Raw genomic sequence first — 24,442 nt, 5'->3', positions numbered from 1 at the left:
GAATGTTCATAATAGCCTAATGCTACATCACAATGCCTAGGTCATTTTCTTCATTTCATCACATGGGCATTTTATCATCTCATATCATCATCAGAAGTAGTGTGAGTAGACTACAGTAAGATATTTTGAGATCATATTTATGTAACTTTTATTTAGTCTATTGTCATAATTTATCTATTTTATTAATTATTGTTGTTAACCTCTTACTGTGCCTAATTTATAAACTAAACTTTATCATAGGTAGTTAAGTGTAGGAAACATACCATCTATAGGGTTGTGTACTATCTGAGGTTTCATCTTCTGGGGTTTTTGGAACATATCCCCCCACAGGTGGGGGGGGACTACTGTACCATGGACTATCTTAACTAAACTTTCTACAAGATAAAGCAACAGTAACAACTAATATAAAAATAAAATACTCATTCTGTACAATATAAAATTTGCCTAAATATAGTGATAAATTCAATTTCAGAAGTGCATTAATATTTTAACAGTTATATTTCAAAAAATGTCTTGCTTTCTTATATACATTTCCTGTGTCTTTTCTCAGTCTCTCAACCATTTTGAGGGGAAGAGATGAAAAACTGGTAGACAGCTATAGTCAGAATTTCTTAATTCAGACATTTTACACTTGCAGTAGAACTCAAGGAAAAGGGGGACAAAAGGAAAAGCAGTTAACTTTGCTGAAATTGATGATCCAGGTTCAAATAGACTGACAGATAAGACGTTTGTTTCAAGAGATGATGTTACATAAGACCATAGAGAAACAAGGTGAGCAGAGCAACACTACACTACATGATTCTGAATTTGTTGCTTTGCCTTTGCTATAAGATCCAGTAGATATATTATGTAACAACATTTATAAGGAATCAGAATCTTGACGATTTCCTCATGGTCTTATTCTACTCTTTAGCTCATTGCTTGGAAAACATACTGGAAACACACAAACTATATTATAGTCCTTGTAGACTGTAGACAAAAAAGACATGGAATTGTATTAGGTTAGAAGCATTGCAGAAATACTTGGCACAGATGTACTGTATCTTTGTCCTGGGTTTGTAAATGCCTCAGAAGCATCACATGTATTGTGGGAAGTAAGTGCACACTTTCAATTTCATTAGATCTCCACTTGTTCATATATGCTTATCCTTAAAACCCTTAAATTTGACTTTTGGTATACTTAGTAAAAATACATTTTCTTTCTTTGTGATTAAAAATGATTACAGTTTCTTTTTAAAAATTTTTTTCAATGTTTATTTTTGCAAGAGAGAGAGACAGAGCATGAGCAGGTGAGGGGCAGAGAGAGAGGGAGACACAGAATCCAAAGCAGGCTCCAGGTTCTGAGCCATCAGCACAGAGCCTGATGCAGGGCTCAAACCCATGAACCATGAGATCATGACCTAAGCTGAAGTTGGACACTTAACCAACTGAGCCACCCAGGAGCCCCTACAGTTTTTTTTTAAAAAACAAAGTCTTGAACATAAAAATATATAAAAACAACCAACTTCACCAGCTGTCCATCAGTAATCCTTGCTGGTGGGCTCACCATTTACAAGGAAGACATAATTCAATGCAACCTGTCACAGAGATTGTCCTACCAGCAAGGACTTGTAAAGTGAAGGATCATTACTAGGTTTCTTTTATCAGATTGTTAATCAACTGAAGAGCTTCATCTACCAACTAGTAATTACACATTAAATCAATGAACACAGTTACTGGCTTTAGTGAAGTGTGACCAACTGCCACTATAGCTTGTGGCGATGTCTATATCAGATGCTGACTTTAAGCCTTAAGATGCAGGTGTAGTTAAGAACAGAATAAAACCCTGCTCCTCTTGGCTACTCACTGTGAACAGTGTGCATATGACATTTGACTTAAGTGTTAAGGATTTATCTTGCTGATGTTAAAAACAACACTAACAACATTTTTACCTCATCCACCAGGTGATGAGTCTCTGAATCCAGGTCTTCAGGAGCAGGCTCCACCTCCTTCACCAGATGAGATGTTATAAGTACCTCCCACAAAAGCTTTTGTCAAATTTTTATTTTGGGATGAATGATGAAGTACAGGGTTCAAGACTGTCTTCTTCCAGAAGCATTCTTGCACTGCTTTGTAACATTTACTTTCTTGTACACTGTCCCAATTTTAATCTTCTCTTTTTTCCTTCTCCAAACTGTCTTAAATTTTCTTCATTCTTTTCAATGTGTGCATTTAATTATTCTTGCATTTTCTTTTTTTTAATTTATTTATTTAAATTCAAGTTAGCTAATATACAGTGTAGTATTGTTTTCATAAGTAGAACCCAGTGATTCATCATTTACATATAACACCTGGTATTCATCACATTAAGTGCTCTGCTTAATGCCTATCACCCATTTAGCTCATTCCCCACCCACCACCCCTCCAACAACCCTCAGTTTGTTTTCTGTATTTAAAAGTCTCTTATTGTTTGTCTGCATCTCTGTTTTTATCTTATTTTTTCTTCCCTTCCCCTAGGTTCATCATTTTTTTTCTTAAATTCCATATATGACTAAAACCATTTGTCTTTCTCTGACTGACTTATTTTGCTTAACATAATACACTCTAGTTCTATCCACATGATTGCAAATGACAAGATTTCATTCTTCTTGATCACTGAGTAATATTCCATTGTAAACCACATCTTTGTCCATTCATCAGTCTATGGACATTTGGGTTCTTTTCATAATATGGCTATTGTAGATAGCACTGCTATAAACATTGGAGAACATGTCCCCCTTCAAGTTAGCAGTTTTGTGTCCTGTGGATAAATACCTAGCAGTGCAATTGTTGTGTTGTGAGGTAGTTCTTTTTTTTTTTTTTTTGAAGAGTCTCCATACTGCTTTTCAGAGGGGCTGCATCAGTTTGCATTCCCACAAATAGTGCCAAAATATTCCCCTTTCTCCACATCCTTGCCAACATCTGTCGTTTCCTGAGTTGTTCATGCTAGCCATTCTGGCTGGTGTGAGGTGATATCTCGTTGTGGTTTTGATTTGTATTTCTCTGATGATGAGTAATGCTGAGCATCTTTTCATGTGTCTGTTAGCCATCTGGACTTCTTCTTTGGAAAAGTGTCTATTCATGTTTTCTGCCCATTTCTTTACTGGATGATTTATTTTTTGGTCTTGCATTTGATAAGCATTTATAGATTCTGGATACTAACCCTTTATCTGATATGTCACTTGCAAATATCCTCTACCATTCCATTGGTTGCCTTTTTAATTTTGTTTACTATTTCCTTCAGTGTGCAGAAACTTTTTAGATTAATGACATTACAATAGTTCATTTTTGCTTTTGTTTCCTTAGCCTCCAGTGATGTGTATAGTAAGAAGTTGCTGTGGCTGAGGTCAAAGAGGTCGCTGCCTGTATTCTTCAGTATTTTGATGTTTCCCTGTCTCACATTTTGGCTTTTCATCCATATTTAGCTTATTTTTGTGTATGGTATAAGAAAGTGGTCCAGTTTTATTATTCTGCATGTCACTGTCCAGTTCTCCCAGCACCATTTCCTCAAAAGACTGTCTTTTTTTCATTGGATACTCTTTTCCTGCTTTATCAAAGGCTGGTTGGTCATACACTTGTGGGTCCATTTCTGGGTTCTCTATTATTCTATTCTATTCAATTCTATTCTATTCTATTCTCTATGTGTCTGTTTTTGTATCAGTACCATACTGTCTTGATGACTACAACTTTATGATATAGCTAAAAGCCCAAAATTGTGATGCCTCTGTTTTGCTTCCCCCCCCCCAGTATTACTTTGGCCATTTGGGGTCTTTTGTTTCCATAAACTTTTTCGAATTGCTAGTTCTAACTCTAGGAAAAGTGTTGATGTTATGTTAGTAGGGATTACATTGAATGTGTAGATTGCTTTGGGAATTATAGACACTTTAACCATGTTTTCTCTGCCAATCCATTAGCATAGACATGGACTCTTTTTCCATTTCTTTGTGTCTTCTTCAAGTTTTTTCATAAGTGTTCTAGAATTTTCAGCACACAGATAGTTTACCTCTTTGCTTAGGTTTATTCCTAGTTATCTGGTGGCTTTTGGTGCAATTGTAAATGGGATTGATTCCTTGATTTATCTTTCTGCTGCTTCATTATTGGTGTATAGAAATGCAACAGATATATTTACTTTGATTTTATTTCCTGTGAATTTGCTTAATTCATGTATCAGTTCTAGCAATTTTTGGTGTAGTATTTGGGTTTTCCACATACAGTATTATGTCATCTGTGAAGAGTTAAAGTTTAACTTCTTCCTTGCCAATTTGTATGCCATTTATTTCCTTCTGTTGTGTGATTGCTGAGGCTAGTACTTCTAGTATTATGTTGAACAAGAGTGGTGACAGTGGATATGGCTGTCATGTTCCTGACCTTAGGAGGAAAGCTCTCAGGTTTTCTCCCATTGAAGATGATATTAGCTGTGGGCCTTTCACATATGATTTTTATGATATTGAGGTATGTTTCTTTTATTCCTATTTTCTTGAGTGTTTCTATCATGAAAAATGCTGTATTTTTCAAATGTTTTTTCCACATCTACTGATGGGATCATATGATTCTTATCCTTTCTTTATTAATGTGGTGTATCACATTGATTGATTTGCCAATTTTACACCATCCCAGAGGCCCAGGAATAAATCCCACTTGATTGTGGTTAATAATTATCTTAAAGTACTGTTGAATTCAATTTACTAGTATCTAGTTGGGAATTTTTGAATCCAGAGTCATCAACGATATTGGCCTCTAATTCTCCTTTTCAGTTGAGTCTTTGTCTGGTTGTAGAATCAATGAAATTCTTGCCTCACAGATGAGGTTGGAAGTTTTCTTTCGATTTCTATTTTTTGGAACAGCTTCAAAAGAAAATGTATTATCTCTTCTTCAAATTTTTGGTAGCATTCCCCTGGGAAGTCATCTGGGCCTGGACTTTGGTTTGATGGGAGATTTTTGATTAGTGATTCAATTTCTTTACTGGTTATGAGTTTGTTCAAATTTTCTATTTCTTCTTGTTTCAGTTTTGGTAGTTTATATCTCTAGGTATTTATCCATTTATTCCAGATTGTCCATTTTTTGGCATATAATTGCTCATAATATCCTCTTATAATTATTGTATTTATGTGGTGCTGGTTGTGATCTCTCCTTTTTTATTAATGATTGTATTTTGGGGGAGTTCTTTCCTTTTTTTGAGAAGTCTGGCTAGGAGTTTGTCAATTTTGTTAATTATTTCAAAGAAACAGCTCCTAGTTTTGTTGAATTTTTTTTAATTTGATATCATTTATTTCTACTCAAATCTTTGTTATTTACCTTCTTCTGTTGGTTTTGGGCTTTATTCCCTGTTCTTTCTCCAGCTTCTTTAGGTATAAAGTTAGGTTGTGTGCTTGGTACTTTTCTTTTTTCTTGAGTTAGGCCTGAATTGCTATATGTATGTGTATGTGTGTGTGTGTGTGTGTGTGTGTGTGTGTGTGTATATATATATATATATATATATATATATATATATATATATATTCCTCTTTTGACCACCTTTGTTGTATTCCAAAAATTGTGGACTGCAGTGTTTTCATTTTCATTTGCTCCCATGTAATTTTTAGTTTCTTCTTTAATTTCCTGGTTAAGCCAATCAATCTTTAGTAGGATATTCTTTAATCTTCATGTATTGGTGGTCTTTCCCAATTTTTTTCTTGTGGTTGACTTCAATTTTCATAGCATTGTGGTCTGAAAATATGTATGGTATTATTTCAATCTTTTTGTACTTGTTGAGGGCTGATTTGTCATTCAGTATGTGATCTATTCTGGAGAATGTTCCATGTGAACTTAAAAAGAATGTTTATTCTGCTGTTAGGTTGAAATGTTCTGAATATATCTATTAAGTGCATCTGGTCCAGTGTGTCATTGAAAGCCATTGTTTCCTAGTTGATCTGCTGCTTATATGATCTGTCCATTGCTGTAAGTTGGGGTGTTAAAGTGCTCTACTATTATCACATAATTATCAATGAGTGTCTCTATGTTTATTATTTTTTTAATGTTTATTTATTTTGAGAGAGAGAACACACCCATGCATGCATGCTTTGTGCATGCGTGGGAGTGGTGGAAGGGCAGAGAGAGAGGGCAAGAGAAAACCCAAGGCCCAATGTGGGGCTTAGACTCACAAGTCACAAGATCATGACCTTAGTTGAAATCAAGAGTCAGACACTTAGACAACTGAGCCACCCAAGAACCTCTGTTATTAATTGATTTATATAATTGGATTCTTCTAATTTGGGTCCATAAATATTTACAATTCTTAGCACTTATTTTTGGGTAGACCTCTTTATTATGATATAGTGCTTTTCTTCATCTCTTGTTACAGTCTTTGATTTAAAATCTAGTTTGTCTGACATAATTATGGCTACACAAACTTTCTTTTGACCTCCATTAGCATGATAAATGTCCTCCACTCCATCACTTTCAATCTGAAGGTGACTTTGGGGCAAAAAGAGTCTCTTGTAACCTTCATATTGACAAGGCTTTTTTTTTTTTCATCCATTTTGACACCCTGTGTCTTTTGATTGGAACACTTAGTCCATTTACATTCATAGTAATTACTGATAGATATCTACGGTATTACATGTAAAGTCTCTCTTCCTGTAGATTGTCTCTGTTCCTTTCTAGTCTTTTTTGGTTTTGGCCTCTCTTCCCTGATCAAAGTGTCTCGTTTTATAATTCTTTCACAGCTGGCTTACTTTTCATGAACTCTATGTTTTGCTTCTCTTAGAAACTCGTTATCTCCCTTCTATTCTGAATGACTGCCTTGCTTTATAAAGTATTCTTGGCTGCATATGTGTCCCATTCAGCATATTAAATATACCATGCCACTCCCTTCTTGCTTACCAATTTTGTGTGGACAGGTCTGCTGCTAACTTTATCTACCCATGTAGGTTATGAACATTTTGTGCCTAGCTACTTTCATAATTCTCTCTTTATCTTTGTATTTTTCAAGTTTCACTATGATATGTCTTGGTGTTGACTTGTTTTGTTGATTTTGAAGGGAGTTCTCTGGGCCTCTTGGACTTGAATGTCTGTTTGCTTCCCAAGATTAGGGAAGTTCTCAGCTATAATTTGTTCATATAAACCTTTTCATTTTTCCTCACTCTTATTCTTTGAGGACTCTATGATACAGAAATTATTGTGTTTTAAAATATCTCTGATTTCCCTAATTCTAAATTTTTGATCTAATATTTTTCTTTCTTTCTGCTTTACTGCTTCATAATTTTCCATAATTTTATATTCTATGTCACCTATTTGATCCTCTGCTTCTTCAATTGTAATTACATCCAGTCAGCTTTAACATTTTTTATTTTGCCCCAAGTAGTTTTTAGGTCTCTTATCTCTGAAGCAAGGGTTTCTCTGGAGTCTTCTATGCTTTTTAAAAATCCATCTAGTATTCTTATCACTGCTGTGGTAAATTCTTGTTCAGATATATTATTTCTATCTGTTTTCAGCAAATCCCTGGCTATGGTTTCTTCCTGATCTTTCTTTGGGGGAAAATTCCTCCATCTCATCATTTTGTCCAGATTTTTGTATTTTGTGTGTTATGAAGCTTGTTATGTTTCCTGCTCCTGAAAGTAATGCTATATTAATAAGGGATTATACATTGCTCAGGGTCCAGTGCTTCAGGAAGTGTTTCTGGTGTAAGCTGTGTACACTCTGTTGTTGTAGTTTGGATTCTCTTTCCCACTGGTTAGTCGCCTGCAGAGCTCCTCTTTGTTTTCAGTAGGGAGTGTTTGGACTTTTATCTAAGTGTGTTTTGATATATTTGTTCAAACAAGCATGGTTTTTTTTTTAAAGCCTTATCCAAAAAAAAAAAAAGATAAAAATTAGGGAACAAAAAAAAAAACCAACAAACACAAAACATAACATTATAAGCCTGATTTTAAAGAAAAATAAGGCAAAAAGAAGAAAAAGAAAGAAGAATCCTGTTCCCAAAAACAAGAAAAAAAGAAACAAAAGAACAAATAAATGAACAACTACAACAACAACTATAAGCCTGATTTAAAAAACAAAAACAAAAACAAAAACAAAAAAACAAAAGACTGATCTTATTACTGAAGGTGATACTTTGGAGCACTCTGTAATCAGTAGACTTGGTGCATGCAGGGGTTCCTGTTTTGGTCCTCTAGGGAGGAGGTCCACTGCGAGACTTGCCCTCATAAAGATGACCCTGTAGTGTGCAGGGTGGGCATGGGGGAGAATGGGTGGGTAGGGTTTGGTGTAAACAATTCCAACCTCCACTGGGGACACTGTTATTCACTGAAGTCTGACAATGTTGGTGGGCAAGGCAGATGGCGTCACCCTACTCTCTTGTCCCCAGGTAGGCAAGCTGTTTCCCACCCCTGTTCAGATAGCCCTGAAAGACAAGGGAACAATCTACCCTCCTGTGTCACAGGCTTCCATTAGATCCCTGACCTTAACCCTTCTGTGCCTTGGTCATAGACGTGCCTGATGCCATAGCTCCTTGGTGTTTTATCTCTGGCACATGACTGGGATTCAATGCTCCAAATCTTAAAAGGCTGGTCAGGACACAGACCCACTACACCGACTCTGGAGGATAGCCTCACAGTGTTGCACCTGGCACTATTCTGTCCCAGAAAAGCAGTCTCACAACTAAGCAAGTGTCTAGAGTTTATGGTGAAGAACAGTGAAAAGCTGTGACCATTTTATCTGTCTTCTGCAAACACTCTTTCCCCTGAAGTTGAACTGCCACTCAAATGCAGCAGCTGAGTCTTTTGTCCTTGCAGAGGCAATATACCCTCTTCCAAATGCATTCAGGGAAGGGGAACTTCCTTGCCAAGTGAAACCCAGAGGATTCCCCACACCACGCTTTCCACTGTCCACTCCAAGGCTTCCCCTCCTTCTACCAAGGAGCACCATTTGCCCACTCCAGAAAATGGTGTCGATTTCCAAAAACTCAGAACTTCAGGTCCACTGTTTGCAAAAACTTGCAATATTCAGTTCCTAAGGACTCCCTGTCAATGGTTTGGGGGGAATGTTTTCCTTGTGCAAACCCAACACACTGCTCCCTCTCCCCCTCTGTTTTACCTCTCTGCAAAAAGGGTGGCCACCCCTCTGCAGCACCCTTTGCAGCTTTTCTCTCCCCCAAATTCTCCTCTGCACCATGTACCTCCCATGTTTTCTCCCACAAATTATGCATATTGTTCTCTTAATCCTCAGATCGATTTCCTAGGTGTTCAAAATAATTTGACGTTGATCTAGGTATGTTAGAGGGACTAGACAAGCCCATCGTCCCCTTACTACATCACTATCTTAATTCCTCTGGACTCATTTTCTTTTTTGTTGTTGTTTTAAATTTTAAATGTTTTCATTTTAATTCCAGTGTAGGTAGCATACAGTGTTATATTAGTTTCAGGTGTTCAATATAGTGATTCAACAATTCCATACAATTGGATTATATTTTGATGTTGAGTTGTGTAGTTTCTTTATATGTTTTTGATACTAACACTTTATCAGATGTGACATTTGCAAAATCTCCCACTCTGTAGCTTGCCTTTCAGTTTTGTTGATTGTTTCCTTTGTTGTGCAGAAGTGTTTTTTTCTTTTACGTACTCCTAATATTGTATTTTTGCTTTTTAAAAATGTTTTTTAATGTTTATTTATTTTTGAGAGAGAGACAGAGTGCGAGCCAGGGAGGAGCAGAGAGAGAGGGAGACACAGAATCTGAAGCAGACTCCAGGCTCTGAGCTATTAACATACAGCCTGACAAAGGACTTGAACCCATGAACCGTGAGATCATGACTGAGCCAAAGTTGGGTGTTTAACCAACTGAGCCAACCAGACGCCCATATTTTTGCATTTATTTGCCTTCCCTCAGGAGACCATCTTGAAAATTTTGCTGCAACTGATATAAGAGAGATAATGGCCTGTGCTTTCTTCCAGGACTTCCATGGCTTCAAGTCTCACATTTAGATCTTTAATCCATTCTGAATTTATTTTTGTGTATGGTGTAAGTAAGTGGTCCAGTTTCATTTTTCTGCATGTTGCTGTCCAGTTCTCTCAAAACCATTTTTTGAAAACACTCTCTTTTGCCCATTGTATGTTCTTTCCTCCTTTGCCAAAGATTAATTGAACACTTATTTTTTAAACTTTTTATTTAAATTCCAATTAGTTAACATACAGTTTAATATTAGTTTCAGGTATACAATTCAGTGATTCAACACTTTATACAATACCCAGTATTGTACATCACAAGTGTACTCCTAATCCTCATCACCTATATAACCTATTCTCCACCCACCTCCCCTTTGGAAACCATCAGTTTGTTCTCTATAGTTAAGAGTTTGCTTTTGGTTTCTATTTTTCCCCATTGTTTTGTTTCTTAAATGTTATATATGAGTGACATCATATTGTCATCTGTGTTTTTCTGACTGACCTGTTTCACTTAACTTTATGCTCCTTAGACCACCCCTGTCTTTGCAAATGGCAAGATTTCATTCTTTTTTATGCATGAGTAATATTCCCTGTGTGTGTGTGTGTGTGTGTGTGTGTGTGTGTGTGTGTATCACATCATCACTTTGGCTGCTTCCATAGTTTGGCTATTGTAAATAATGCTTCAATAAACATGGGAGTGAATGCATCCCTTTGAATTCATGTTTTTGTTTTCTTTGTGTAAATACCCAGCAGTGTTATTAGTAAATCATAGGGTAGTTCTATTATTAACTTTATGAGGAACCTCCACACTATTTTCCAGAGTGGCTGCAATACTTTGCATTCCTACCAAAAGGACACAAATGTTCCCTTTCTTCCACATTCCTCACCAACACCTGTCATTTCCTATGTTTTTGTTTTTGTTTTTTTTAATTTTAGTCATTCTGACAGATGTGAGGTGCTATCTTATTGTAGTTTTGATGTGTATTTCCCAGACTGGCCATTTGTGGGTTTATTTCTGGGTTTTCTATTCTTTATTTTTAATGTTTATTTATTTTTGAAGGAGAGAGAGAGACAGAGGGAAACACAGAATCCAAAGCAGGCTTCAGGCTCTGAGCTGTCAGCACAGAGCCTGACACAGGGCTCGAACTCACAAACAGATCATGAGCTGAGCGAGAGGCAGATGCTTAACTGACTGAGCCACTCAGGTGCCCCTGGGTTTTCTATTCTGTTTCATTGATTTGTGTGTCTATTTTTTGTGCCAGTACCATACTTTGTCACTACAGCTTTCTAATATAACTTAAAGTCTGGGATTGTGACACCTCCAGTTTGTTCTTCTTTTTCAAGATTGCTTTGGCTATACAGTCTTTTGTTGTTACATACAAATTTTAGGGTTGCTTTACATCTGTGATTAAATGCTGTGATAAATATTTTGATAGGTATTGTATTACATCTGTAGATTGATTTGAGTATCATAGACATTTTAACAATATTATTTTCTTCCAATCCATACGCATGAAGTATCTTTCCATTAGTTTGTGTCATCTTCAATTTCTTTCATCAATATTTTATAGTTTTCAGAGTGCAGGTGAATTTGCTTCTAACTCCACAACACTTAGATCAGTTAAACTTCCACCTGAATATATTTGATGTTTTGAATTAAAATCATTCCCAGAAAAAGAAAAAATGGATTATTACCTATGGCATATTTTCATTTAGAAAATCTGAAATACATATATATGTATATGTACATGTATATGTATATGTGTATGTACATATATATGATATAAACATTTTGTTCATGGATATACATTTCCATGTATATATGTACATGTGCACATATATTTAGCATCTGTGGTTGCAGGTTTGAAATACCTTAATGGAGACAACTTGCTTACCTCGGACTCAAGGTAGATGTTTATCTTCTATCATATCCCGGCCATATTGCAGGCTTTAAGCTATGAGTTTATAAAGCACCATTTATATTTGACATTTAACTTTTAACTTTTAAGCTTTTCAGCCCCACCCCATTCTCTTCCACTTCTGCCTCACAACTGGGTGAGATGATAAGAAAGCCTGCATCCTCCTCCCTTTGGAACATGTGATAAATTCAATCCATGCATGTCCAACCACTGTACAAACTTCAAGCCAGTCTCTTTCCCCTATTATCTCAAGGCATTTTTGGACCTGCCTGGGAGCTGTGCTACTCTCTTAGAAAGCCTTCATTTTGTGAGTAATAAACGTTTCCATATGTTTTTGGCCTGTGTGTGTCATTATCAATCTGGATGTCCAAACAAAATTCGGAAGGAAGGCTTATCTTATGTCTTCAAGTTGGCTATAACATGATATCTCTGTCATATAGTGTCTTTGAAGTTCCTCTGACTCAATTTTGAGGTCCTGCACAGAGGCTGGTCAGTTCCCCTTTTTGAATAGTTGATTAGGTCCACACCCCAAGTGGCTTTACAAACAGGACCACTAGGCCATTCACACTGACTTTTGGGTAGCTTTGTAAGAGGACTGCTCTAGGATTACTATTGGTTCCAGACCACTGCAGAAGTGGCTTGGGACAGAATTTCCACCTGGTGATGTAACTACAGTTTAGCCTTGCTGCTATGTCTGCTGGTGGTTGCCATACATACCTCTCCTTTCCCAAATTTCCTAGGTGTCCAAATATTCAAGATGATTACTGCTAATTGGTTAAACCCAAGGGACTGTATATGGTCCAGGTGGGGGGCCAATTTAGGGCAATCAGAATGATAATCCACTTGAGTCATATTTTCCAGGGGTGGAAATCCTCCTCCCTTTCCCTAACCAAGAAAGTCAGTTCTAGTGATTTATCAGAGACAAACTGATGGTTACCAGAGGGTAAGGGGGTGGGGAATGGGTTAAATAGGTGGTGGGGATTAAGGAGTTCACTTGTCATGGTCAGCACCAGGTGTTGTATGGAATTGTTAAATCACTATACTGTGTATACCCAAAGCTAATATTACACTGTATGTTAACTAACTGGAGTTTATTTTTATTTTTTTTTTATTTTAGAGAGAGACAAAGTGAGCACACAAGAGGGGGAGAGGGGCAGAGAATCCTAAGTAAGTTTCAAGCTCAGTGGAGAGTCCAATTTGAGGCTTAATCCCACGACCTTGGGATCATGACCTGAGCTCAGATCAAGAGTCAGATGCTTAACTGCCTGAGCCACCCAGGTACTCCTTAACTAGCTTGAATTTAAATAAAAACTTACACAAAAAACACATGGTTTTAAGTGAATAGAAGCCAAAATCAGAAAAATAAATAAAATTAAAGAGCAAATTTAATGATAAAATTCTATAATTTAACCCAATTGAAAACCAAAATTTATCTGAAGTTATTCCTATTTTATTCTTTTTGATACTATTGTTAAAGGGTCTCACTGATGTCTTCTATTATTTCTCAAGCCCAGTGAGTATCCTTATAATTATTGCTTTAAATTCTCCATTAAACATGTTACTTATATCTGTTTCACTTACATCTCTGGGCCCATGGCCCAGTCTTGTTCTTTCATTTGGGATAAATTCCTCCATCTTCACATTTTATCTAAGCCTCTACCTTGTTGTTTGTGTTTGAAAATCCAGTTATGTCTCCTGTTCCTGAAAGCAATGGCCTTATGAAGAAGAGGTCATGCAGTGTCCAGGGTCTGGTGCTTCACTAAGTGTCTCTGATATATACTGCATGCTCTCTGCTGTTGTGTTTTGGTTGATCTAGCCTTCAGGTTAGTCATCTGCAGAGGCTTTCCTTGCCTGGAGTGGACAATGTTTGGTCCCTAGCCTGAATGTGGTGAAGTTTAACTAGGTATTCTCTTGTCTGTTTGTGGAACGATACCTGACACCACTTCCACCAGAACTGAGGCCCTTGCAGAACTGTCTGGTTAGGAGACCTGTTGTAGGCAGGGGTTTGTGCTGGTCTTCTGGGGGAGAGACCTGCTGCTCTAGGACTGAGATAAGCTTGACTGAGAAGGTTACTACTGCAGAGTGCAGGGCAGTGGGTCTTGGTATAAGCAAGTGAGGCAGTCACTGTCAGTGCTGGGCTACTTCCTAAGGGTTGCTCTGTTTTTATGCTAAGGAGTAGGGGAGGGCATTGGTGCCAGCCAGCTCATTTATTCACAGAGAGGCATCTCTGTGATCACTGCTTCTCAGTGTCACGCTCCCAGAAGAGCAAATAACATCCCTACCATGCGCCCCAGCATTCTTTAGATTGCTGTTTCAACATTGTCTGCCCCTGTGTGTTTTTGCCTGTCTTCTCTCCATAGGTAGGGCAGTGCCCTTTTGGTTCTATCCCAGTCAATCCTGCTGCCCTTTAAAACTCCAGATTTTAAACCCCACTAGTTGCAAGAACTCACAAAATTTAGCCCCTCTCATTTTCCAAGTCAATGGTTTTGGGGAAACATTCTTCTTGTGCACTCCCCTGAGTGCACCTCTCTCTCTTGCCTTTCTCTGTGACCATGGCTCCTTCCCCTATGCAGTACTGGGATTCATTTCTCCCCTAAACCACATATCCACACTTCCTACCATCTTCAATGTGGCCTCTTCTCTCCTTTAGTTGTGAAGTTTGTTCTGTCAGTCTTCGGTTGATTTGTGGAATATTTAGGATGATTTGATAGCTATCCAGTTGTGTACATGGGATGAGATGAGTCTTGGCTCCTTTCATTCTGCTGCCATCTTGTTGCCTCATTCAAGGTAACTATTAATAGATATTTATTTATTGTCATTTTATTACTTGTTTTATTGGGGGTTGTTTTGTACTTCTTTTTTGATCTTTACTTCTCTTGCTCTCTTTTATGGTTTTCTGGCTTTGTTTAGTGATATACTTGGATTAATTTCTCTTTATTACTTGTATATCTGTTATTGTATTTTGATTCGTGGTAACCACTAGGTTTGTATATAACATCTTCTGTATATAACAATGTATATTAAGGTGATGGTCAATTGAATTTGAACTCTTTATTCCTATCCCTCCACACTTCAGGTATATTGTGTCATAATTTGCATCTTTTTATTTTGTGTATCCCTTGACTGATTTTTTGCAGATATACTTATTTTTACTGCTTTTGTGTTTCCTACTTTTCATAGTCTTATTCATGGTCTTTCTTTTCCACTCACAGAGTAGCCTTTAATATTTCCTGTAGGGTTCATTTAGTTATCAAAAACTCTTTTAGTTTTTATTTGTCTGAGAAACTCTTTCTCTTTCTATTATTAATGACAACCTTGCTAGATAGGTTATTCTTGGCTGCAGATTTTTCTCTTCCATCACTTTGAATATATCATGTCACTCCCTTCTGGCCTGCAGTTTCTGATGAAAAATATGAGAGCCTTATGGGATTTCCCTTGTGTTTAATTGTCTTACTTTCTCTTGGTGCTTTTAAATGTTTTAACATTACTTTTTGCCATTTAATTATTATGTGTCTTGCAGTGGACCTCCTTGGTTTTATTTTGTTGGGGTAGCTGTATGTCTCTGGATCTGGACATTTGTTTCCTTCTCCAGGTAAGGGACATTGCCAGCTATTTTTTTTCTTTAAAAATTTTCTGTCCCATTTTTTTCCATCTTTTGGGATCCCTATAATGCACATGTTATTATGCTTGATGGAGTCACTGATTTCCCCAAGTCTATCCTCATTTTGCCTATTTTTTTTTCTCTCACTTTCTCATATTGATTACTTTCCATTACTCTGTCTTCCTGTTTGTTAATTTGTCCCTCTGCTTCCTCTATCCTGCTATTTATTCTATCTAATGTAGTTTTGCATTTTATTTATTGTGTTCTTCATCTCTGATTTTTAAAAATCTCTTCATTTAGGGTTTCACTGATGCCTTCCTCTCTTTTCCCAAGCCCAGTGAGTATCTTTATGATCATTACTTTAAATTCTCAATTTCAGCCCTAACAGAATAGCAAGGGCAGTCAGCTTGTCCTGGACCACAATTCTGTGGATTCTTGGCATTCAGCTGGGGTTCAAAACCCAAAATCTTAAAAGACCCAACACAGTGCAGATCCAGATATGCTCCCCTCCTCCGGAGCAGAGCCCCACCACCTGCTGATGAAAGGCTTTTGGCTTGCACCTGCAGGGTCTTTTTGTCCTTGCAGAGGCAATAAACCATCTTTCCAAAGTACTCTGTGAACGATTGTTCTCCCAGTGTGCCCCGGAGATTGCTACACCACACTATGCACTCCAGGGCCAGCTCCTTCCTCCCCAGGAGTGCATGCCACATCTCCACTCAGGGGAATGTTGTGAACCTCCAAAACCTCTGAGTTTCAGCTCCAAAGGCTGTTTTCAAAAAGAACTAGCACATTCCATACTTCTTGTTCCCCAGTCCAAAACCTTGTTCCCCAGGTTTTCCTGTTGTGCTAACTCAAAGCCACACTTTCACAACCCCTCTCCCTTTCTCTCCCTTTTGTCTCTCCACAGAAAGGGTTCCCTCTCCTCCATGGTTGTGCCATTTTATCTCCTATCTTCACTTCCTCACACCTCATTCCTGTCAAGCTGTCTTGCTCCAACTGTGGAGGTCCTTCTACCCCTCCACAGATCAACTTCTTGGGTGTTCCAAGTGATCTGATCCCAATATAGCTGTGTTTGAGGGACAAGGAAAATCCCTGCCTCCCTACTTCTCCTCTGGAGTTTAAGCTGTATTACAAAGCTATAATCATCAAGACAGTATGGTATTAGCACAAAAACAGACACATAGATCAATGGAATAGAATAGAGAACCCAGAAATGGACCTACAAATATACGGCCAACTAATTTTTAACAAAGCGGGAAAGAGTATCTAATGGAAAACAAGACAGTCTCTTCAGTAAATGATGCTGGGAGGACTGGACATCGACATGCAGAAGAAAGACAGTGGACCACTTTCTTACACCATACACAAAAGTAAATCCAAAATTAATGAAAGAGCTAAGAGTGAGACAGGAAACCATCAAAATCCTACAGGAGAAAACATGTAGCAACCTCTTTGACCTCGGCTGTGGCAACTCCTTATTTGACATGTCTCTGGAGGCATGGGACACAAAAGCAAAAATGAACTATTGGGACCTCATCGAGATAAAGGAAACAATCAAAAAAACTAAAAAGCAACAGATGGAATGGAGAAGATATTTGAAAATGATATATTATATAAGTGGTTATTAACCAGAATCTATAAAGAATCTATCAAACTCAACACCCTCCAAAAAAAAAAAAAAAACCAAATAAATAATCTAGTGAGGAAATAGGAAGAAGACATGAATAAACATTTTCCCAAATTAGACATCCAGATGGCTAACAGACATGAAAAGATGCTCAACATCACGCATCTTCAGGGAAATATAAATCAAAACAATGAGATACCACCTTACACCTGTCAGAATGGCTAAAATGAACAGCTCAGGAAACAACAGATGTTGGTGAGGACATGGAGAAAGGGGAATCCTTTGTGTTGTGGTGTTAAGGGAAACTAGGGCAGCCAATTTGGAAAGCAGTATGGAGGTTTCTTAAAAAATTAAAAATAGAACTACCCTATGACCCAGCAATTGCACTACTAGGTATTTATCCAAAGGATACAAAAATGCTGATTCAAGGAAGCACAGGCACCCCAATATTTGTAGCAGCACTATCAGCAATAGCCAAATTATGGAAAGAGCCTAAATATCCATCAACTGATGACTGTATAAAGAAGATGTGGTATATATATATATATATAATCTAATACTACTTAGTGATGAAAAAGAATGAAATCTTGTCATTTGCAACAACCTGTATACAACTAGAGCATATTATGTTAAGCAAAAGTAGTCAGAGAAAGATATATGATTTCACTCATATGTGGAATTTGAGAAACACAACAAATGAAGATAGGAGAAGGGAAGGAAAAATAAGGTAAAAACTGAGAGGAAGACAAACCATAAGAGACTCTTAAATACACAGAACAAACTGAGGGTTTCTGGAGGTGAGGTGGCTGGGGGGATAAATTAAATTGGTGATGGGCATTAAGGAGGGCATTGTTGGGATGAGCACTGGGTGTTACATGAAAGTAATGAATCACTAGGTTCTACCCCTGAAGCCAAGGGTACACTGTATGTTATCTAACTTGAATTTAAATTAAAAAAATAAATAATGTCATCAAAAAATTAAAAAAAATACGTACATACACAAGCTACAACATGGATGAACCTTGAAAAATCATGCTAAGTGAAAAAATGTGCAATTTTGCCTCTTCTTTTCTAATCTGGATTTCTTTTATTTCTTTTTTGTGCATATTATTCTGCCTAAAGATTTATATTTGAAACACTTTAAAAAGATTAAAATGATCTGCCACCAAACATAACTGGCTTAAAAAAGCAAAAGATATGGGGTACCTGGGTGGCTCAGTCGGTTAAGGGTCCGACTTCAGCTCAGGTCATGATCTCGCGGTCTGTGAGTTCGAGCCCCATGTCGGGCTCTGTGCTGACAGCTCAGAGCCTGGAGCTTGTTTCCGATTCTGTGTCTCCCTCTTTCTCTGACCATCCCCAGTTCATGCTCTGTATCTCTCTGTCTCAAAAATAAGTAAACGTTAAAAAAATTTAAAAAAGCAAAAGATAATGATAATGTTGTAAAGAATACATTTTTCCATATTTTTATACAAAGTAATCAGAACTCAACTAAAAATCTGCATGCATACCAAAAAAACAAGAGACTGGAAGAAAAGTCAAAGGGAGTACCATAGGAACTCTAGATAAAAGAACAGTCAAAATAGCTTTTAAAATACTAATAAATATAACCAAGGAAAGATGATAAGGTTAAAATTGTTGGCATAGAATAAAAACAAAAAAGGATCAAATAGAAATTCTGAAGTGACAAAATAGAATAACTGTAATTAAGAACATACAGGTAAAGCATCTGATTGAACACAGTTCAATAGAAAATATTCCAATAAGCTCCAAAAGACAAAGAGTATGAAAAATACAATAATAAACAAAGGAAACATATAAAAATGATTGAAAGTCTACTGTGTAATTTGAGTATTATAAAAGAAGAGAGATGAATGCAGCCAAAGTAACACTTAAAAAGACAATAAGAATTTTCCAAAGTGAGAATTTCCAAAACTGGCAATAAACATCAAGAAACATATTTAAGTGTAATGAAATATAAGCAATATAGAACAACAACAACAACAACAAAAATGAAATATATATCACATCAAAGTACATCCTAGCAAAATAGCTGTAAGCCAAAAGAGGGAAAATCTTAAAGGGCAGTCCAAGAGATGAAGGAAGGAGAATCTTAATATATTACCTTCAAATACAGCAACAAGAATATTGAAAAACTCAGTGCCACGGAAATTATGCAATCCAGAATATACTTTTTTAGATAATATTCTTTTAAATACTGAAAAGGAGTAATTGCCTACCTAGAAATTGATACCAGTAAAAATAACCTGTACCAGATACCTTTCAGTACAAAGCAACCAAAGCTTAGTGGTATAAAACAATAATGATCATTTATATTTATAATTTCTCATGGTCCTCAGGGTTGATGAAGTTCAGCTAGGTAGTTCTCACTCAGGAGTCTCTGCTATAGGCAGGAATCATCTCAAGAGCTTCTTCATTTCACCATGTCTGGTGCTGAGAAGACTCAAAAGTTGGGACTTTTCCAATATCACTTTCTATGTGATCTCTCTGCAGTGTGGATTGTGGTAGCTAGACTTCTTACATAATGGTCAGGGATTTAAAGGCACATGTCCTAAAATGAAGAAAGCCCAGTGGAAGCTATATCACCTTTTTATGGCCTAGCCTCAGAAGTAACACAGCATCACTCCCACCACATCCTATTCATCAGAAGTAAGCCAACATGCCAAGTCCCAAGAGAGGGTATTAGAATCAATCTTTCAATGTGAGAAATTTCAATGAATTCATGGGCATTTTTTAAACTAACCATATCCCTTAAAAATTAAGATAAAATAAATATCATTTTGAAACAACAAAAAATGAATATTAATTACCAGCACATCCAAATGGAGATATTAACTTGAGTTAATTTACACCAAAGTAAAATGATCACAGCTGAAAGCATAAAAATGAATAAAGGAATGAATATCAACAAATTGTTAAATATTTAGCTAAGTTTAAATAACTATGCGCTCTATAATGGTATCTCGGGTTAAAATGTACATAGAAATAAGATACACAACAAAAACAGTCTAATAGCTGATGTTAAGGAGGGGGTGGTGGTTAATCACCTTATATTGTTCTGAGATCTTTGTAGTTTCCAGAAACTGCTTAGAGTATCAATTTTTATTTGACTCATCAATTTTTTATTTGACTCATCAATTTTTTATTTGACTTATTTGACTTTATTTGACTTATTTGACTTTTATTGACTTATCAATTTTTTATTTGATGCAGGCTTTACTCTCTCTCTCTCTCTCTCTCTCTCTCTCGATCTCACACACATACACGTTATTACATATATACTTACTTATTACACATATTAGTAATATAAACTAAAAACCTATTAAAAAGGACAGATATTTAAAGAAACTTGGTTACTCAGATAAAAAGAGCAAACTACAAGAAAAACATTGATAAAATGGGACGAATATAAAATGTAAAATGCAAGAAAGATAAAGCTTAATCTAATGAGACTAATGACCTATAGGGTAGTTCAGATGAGGAAGACAAAGTAAATAATGAATAATAACTCTTCCTTTTAGTACATTTCTAAATTGTAGAACCATGTCAACATTATAAACAAAAAAAGAAGTCAACAAGGATGAGGGACATTTTCTAAAATGTAATTGTGTTAGTTTGTTAGGTCTACTATAACAAAATACCACAGTTTGGGTGGCTTAAGCAACAGAAATTTATTTTGGGGGCTAGTTTTGGAGGCTAGAAGTTCTGGAGGCTAGAAATCCATGATCAAGATGTTGGCATGTTTGATTTCTTCTGATATCTCTCTCTTAGCTTACAAATGGCTGTCTTCTCTCTCTGTCCTTACATGGTCTTTCCTCTGTGTGCACCCATCCCTGGTGTCTCTTTGTGTGCCCAAATTTTCTCTTGTTATAAAGGACACTGGTCAAATTGGATTAGGGCCCACCCTAACAGCCTCGTTTTAACTTAATGACCTCTTTAAAACACTACCTACAAATATGGTCATATTTCGAGGTACTGTGTGTAAGAGTTTTACTATATAAATTGGGTGAGGGCACACAATCCAGCACATAATAAGAATACAAAGAAAGTCAAATGAATATAACTGAATTTCTAATGAATAATATACATAATCCCTACACTAAAGGGGAAGAAAAATAATTTACCAAAGTAATTTCTGAACCAGTATTTTGACTATATTCCCTCAGTCTCAGGATATAAGAACTATAAACAAATATTGAAGCTGGTAGTTTTGCTTTTCATAGGCATATGGGCTGGAAAAACTACTTTCTGTGTATTCTAGGATTGAGCAAATAAGTAAATATATTTAGGATAATGAGAGCCAGTTTTCTCATTTTGAAGAAGGGAGTTACAAAGAAAGCAAGGAAGAATACACGAATGAACTCTATGATTTGGAATGGTATTGGTATGAATTAATGGCTTTTAATATATAGATATAGTTATGTGTGTGTATATATATGTAACGTGTGTATGCACATTTGTATATAGATTTGTCCACTGGGAGGGTCTATGAGAAATAACATCATTGTAGTAGTGAGTACACCTAGCACCCAGATTTGTTTTCTACAGTACCAATTTCCTCTTAAAGCAACCAAAACTCCTTGGAAAAGTTGCTGATTCCAGAGTAGAGCCAAGGAAAGAATAAGATGATCTAAAAGTATCTTGTTGTGATAAAAAAAAAAAGAAAATACACTAAAAAAATGATAGGTATATGTCAAAAGAATACAGAAGCTGATATGAATGGACTTTCACAGAACGAATTTGGGTAATTTCAGCATCAAAATCAATACTAATAGTAACATATTATAACCTATTGAATAAAGATCTGTGAGTTCCTGCTGATATAAATAAATGAATAGATGAAGTAGAAGGGACAGCTCTTCCTTATAGTAAAACAATATAAATGTAGAAAGAGTTATTAACACAGTTATAAAATCACCAGTTTTCAATAATTGTAGTAATAACTGGTTTACACAGGAATCATAAATGAATGTTATATGTACTGGATGACATTCTGATAAACAAGAGATTTACATAGCATTAAAATATTTTATCATTTACTTTAAAAAATTTAATCTTTATTTATTTTTGAGATAGAGACACAAAGCATGAGAAGGGGAAGGACAGAGGGAGAGGGAGACATAGAATTTGAAGCAGGCTCCAGTCTCTGAGCTGTCAACACATAGCCGGATGTGGGGCTCGAACTCACGGACTGCAAGATCATGACCTGAGCCGAAGTTGGACACTCAACCGACTGAGCCACCCAGGTGCCCCTACTTTTTATGTTTTACAGTTCCCCTAGGACATAAATACATGAATTGTTAAACTGTTTAAAAAAGCCTGATAGATATTAGGTGCTCACTAAATGCTAACCTATTTCCTCTTTTCTAAAAAGGAGCAAAGAGCAGCAACTCTAATTAGCCAACATTTCAGGAGGGAAAAATAAAGCAATTCACCTGTAACTGGGTCATGGCCTCCTTCTCTGGATAAGGTGTAGAGAATACAGCTGGTAAAAAAAAAAAAAAAAAAAAAAAAAAAAAAAAAAAAAAAAAAAAAAAAAAAAAAAAAAAAAAAAGAAGCCATGAGCCACCAGACCTGCCCATTCAGTCTGGTTTCAGAAATGAAGTGAACATTTTACTCTACTGAGACGATTAACCCCCTTACCTGGTCAATTATTTTCTTAATTTACCCACCCTAAAAGGTCTCTTGTTCCTTTCTCACCTCAGATTCATTTCTATAACTGTCACCTCTTGGCTCAAGCATCTGGGTTATGTCCTCTCCATTGCCTCCCTCTTCCCTTTCTCTTTGTGTTTGTGGTTACCCCTTCCAAGACACCTTCTTTCTGGGCCGAAAGTTGAGGGAGAGTGTAGACCCAGGAATTCCAAAGTCTTTTCTCTTTTCAAACTCCTTAGGTTCTCTTTGATTTGTTGCAAGAGGTATCAGGTGAGAAGTGTTTCCTCTCAGAAAGTATTCTGGCTGCTTAGGGTGCTTCTTCCTCTTACACTCTCTAAAATTCTAATTTGCCCTTTGCGCAGGGCTGTGCGTGCATAAACAACACCACTTTGTGGGGGCTGGTATTTACTCTGAGGACCAAAATTAACTCTCTATTCACTTGCCAAATGATTAGCGCTTATTCTACAAAATAAAGGGTCACAATTCTATTGGATCTCAGTCTCGGAAATTAATGGTCTGGCCTCTTCCATTGAGGCTTGGAAGAGGGCTTTGGCAGAAAGGTTCTAGCAGGCTTCGCCCACTGCCAGACCCAACCTACAGACGGGTTGGGTACTCCTGAGAACAGTGCAGGTGGTGCGCAAGAAGAGACTCATGGAATGAAAGTGCCTGGGAAAGGGTGTGCTAGGGACACACAGATCAGTAGGACACACCCTGGCTTCTAGGAGCTCAAGATTAATCATAAAGTCACAGGACTGTGAAACTTGCCTTCTTTGGGGAGTAAAGTTCTTATCGTGTTGTTCTGAAATTAACCATTTGGTGTGTCTTCCCCGTTAGACTTGTAAAATCTGAACGACGGCAACCCTTTCCTGTCTCAGGACCCAGGACAGGTCCCAGGCATCTAAGAGAGCCAAGAACTGATAGCTCCTCTGCAGCTCTGCGGAGCATGTGCAGCGCGCTCTCTAGGGGCCGACAGACGCGCGCTTCTTAGCACCGGCGCGCACAAGCGGGCTGAGCTTTTCCAGTGTCACCGTTCCACTGCGCCAACACCTTCCTTCCATTCCCGCTCCCAGCGCTCCTTCAACTCCTACGACCCGGCCTGGCTCCGAGCACCCTGCGGCCTAAATCCGTTTTGGAGAGGGTCAGCCGAAACCCAAGATCTGACAGGGCAACCGGAAGCGGAAAGTCTATGCTGAGGCTTCCTGAACTACAGTCCCCACAATGCCCCGGAGCGTCCATCTGCACGCTAATCTGCGGCTACCCCTCCAGGGGTCTGGGCTCCAGTTCCAGGAATGCAGCGGTGCAGCGACCAAGTACGGTCTGGCTCTACCCCGTTAATCGCTGAAGTTCTGTTATCATTAACCAACCTCTAAGGGGGGGGGGGGGGATGTTTTTCTTTCTGGTGTGGATTAAATATATTGAATATGTATTTATGCTCTTATTTTTAATACATATTTTCATATTATTTGCTCATTTTTCTATGGGGTGTTTGTTTTACTGTATTTAAGTACAGATTGCATATTCAAATCTATTTATTTTCTTTATGTTATGGCTTTAAAAACCTCAAAGTTTAACTTACTAAAGGAGTAAAGACTCAATTCTGTTCTTTTTGTTGTTATGTTGATTTGAAATCTTTTTTAAAAAAATAAATTTTATTGATGAAATTTACATGTTTTGTTTTGGTTTTGTTTTTGT

At 37.1% G+C, this 24,442-nt stretch overlaps 1 long non-coding RNA gene across 2 annotated transcripts; it reads left to right on the top strand.

The window, feature by feature from the left end:
- Positions 1 to 48: 48 nt before the first annotated feature.
- Positions 49 to 24,131, top strand: LOC123385839. 2 transcript variants are annotated; one of them, XR_006598964.1, is made up of 4 exons: positions 49 to 101; positions 1,944 to 2,011; positions 15,373 to 15,444; positions 23,585 to 24,131. It is a non-coding gene; the product is annotated as an uncharacterized LOC123385839 (long non-coding RNA). The 2 variants fall into 2 exon arrangements; XR_006598963.1 differs by lacking the exon at positions 23,585 to 24,131 and adding an exon at positions 15,754 to 16,880.
- The last annotated feature ends 311 nt before the right edge of the window (positions 24,132 to 24,442 follow it).

The sequence above is a fragment of the Felis catus genome, chromosome B3 (assembly GCF_018350175.1).
Source record: "Felis catus isolate Fca126 chromosome B3, F.catus_Fca126_mat1.0, whole genome shotgun sequence".
Lineage (NCBI taxonomy): Eukaryota > Metazoa > Chordata > Mammalia > Carnivora > Felidae > Felis > Felis catus.
The sequence above is the reverse complement of the archived record's forward strand: the minus strand, read 5'-3'. Positions and strand labels throughout refer to the sequence as shown.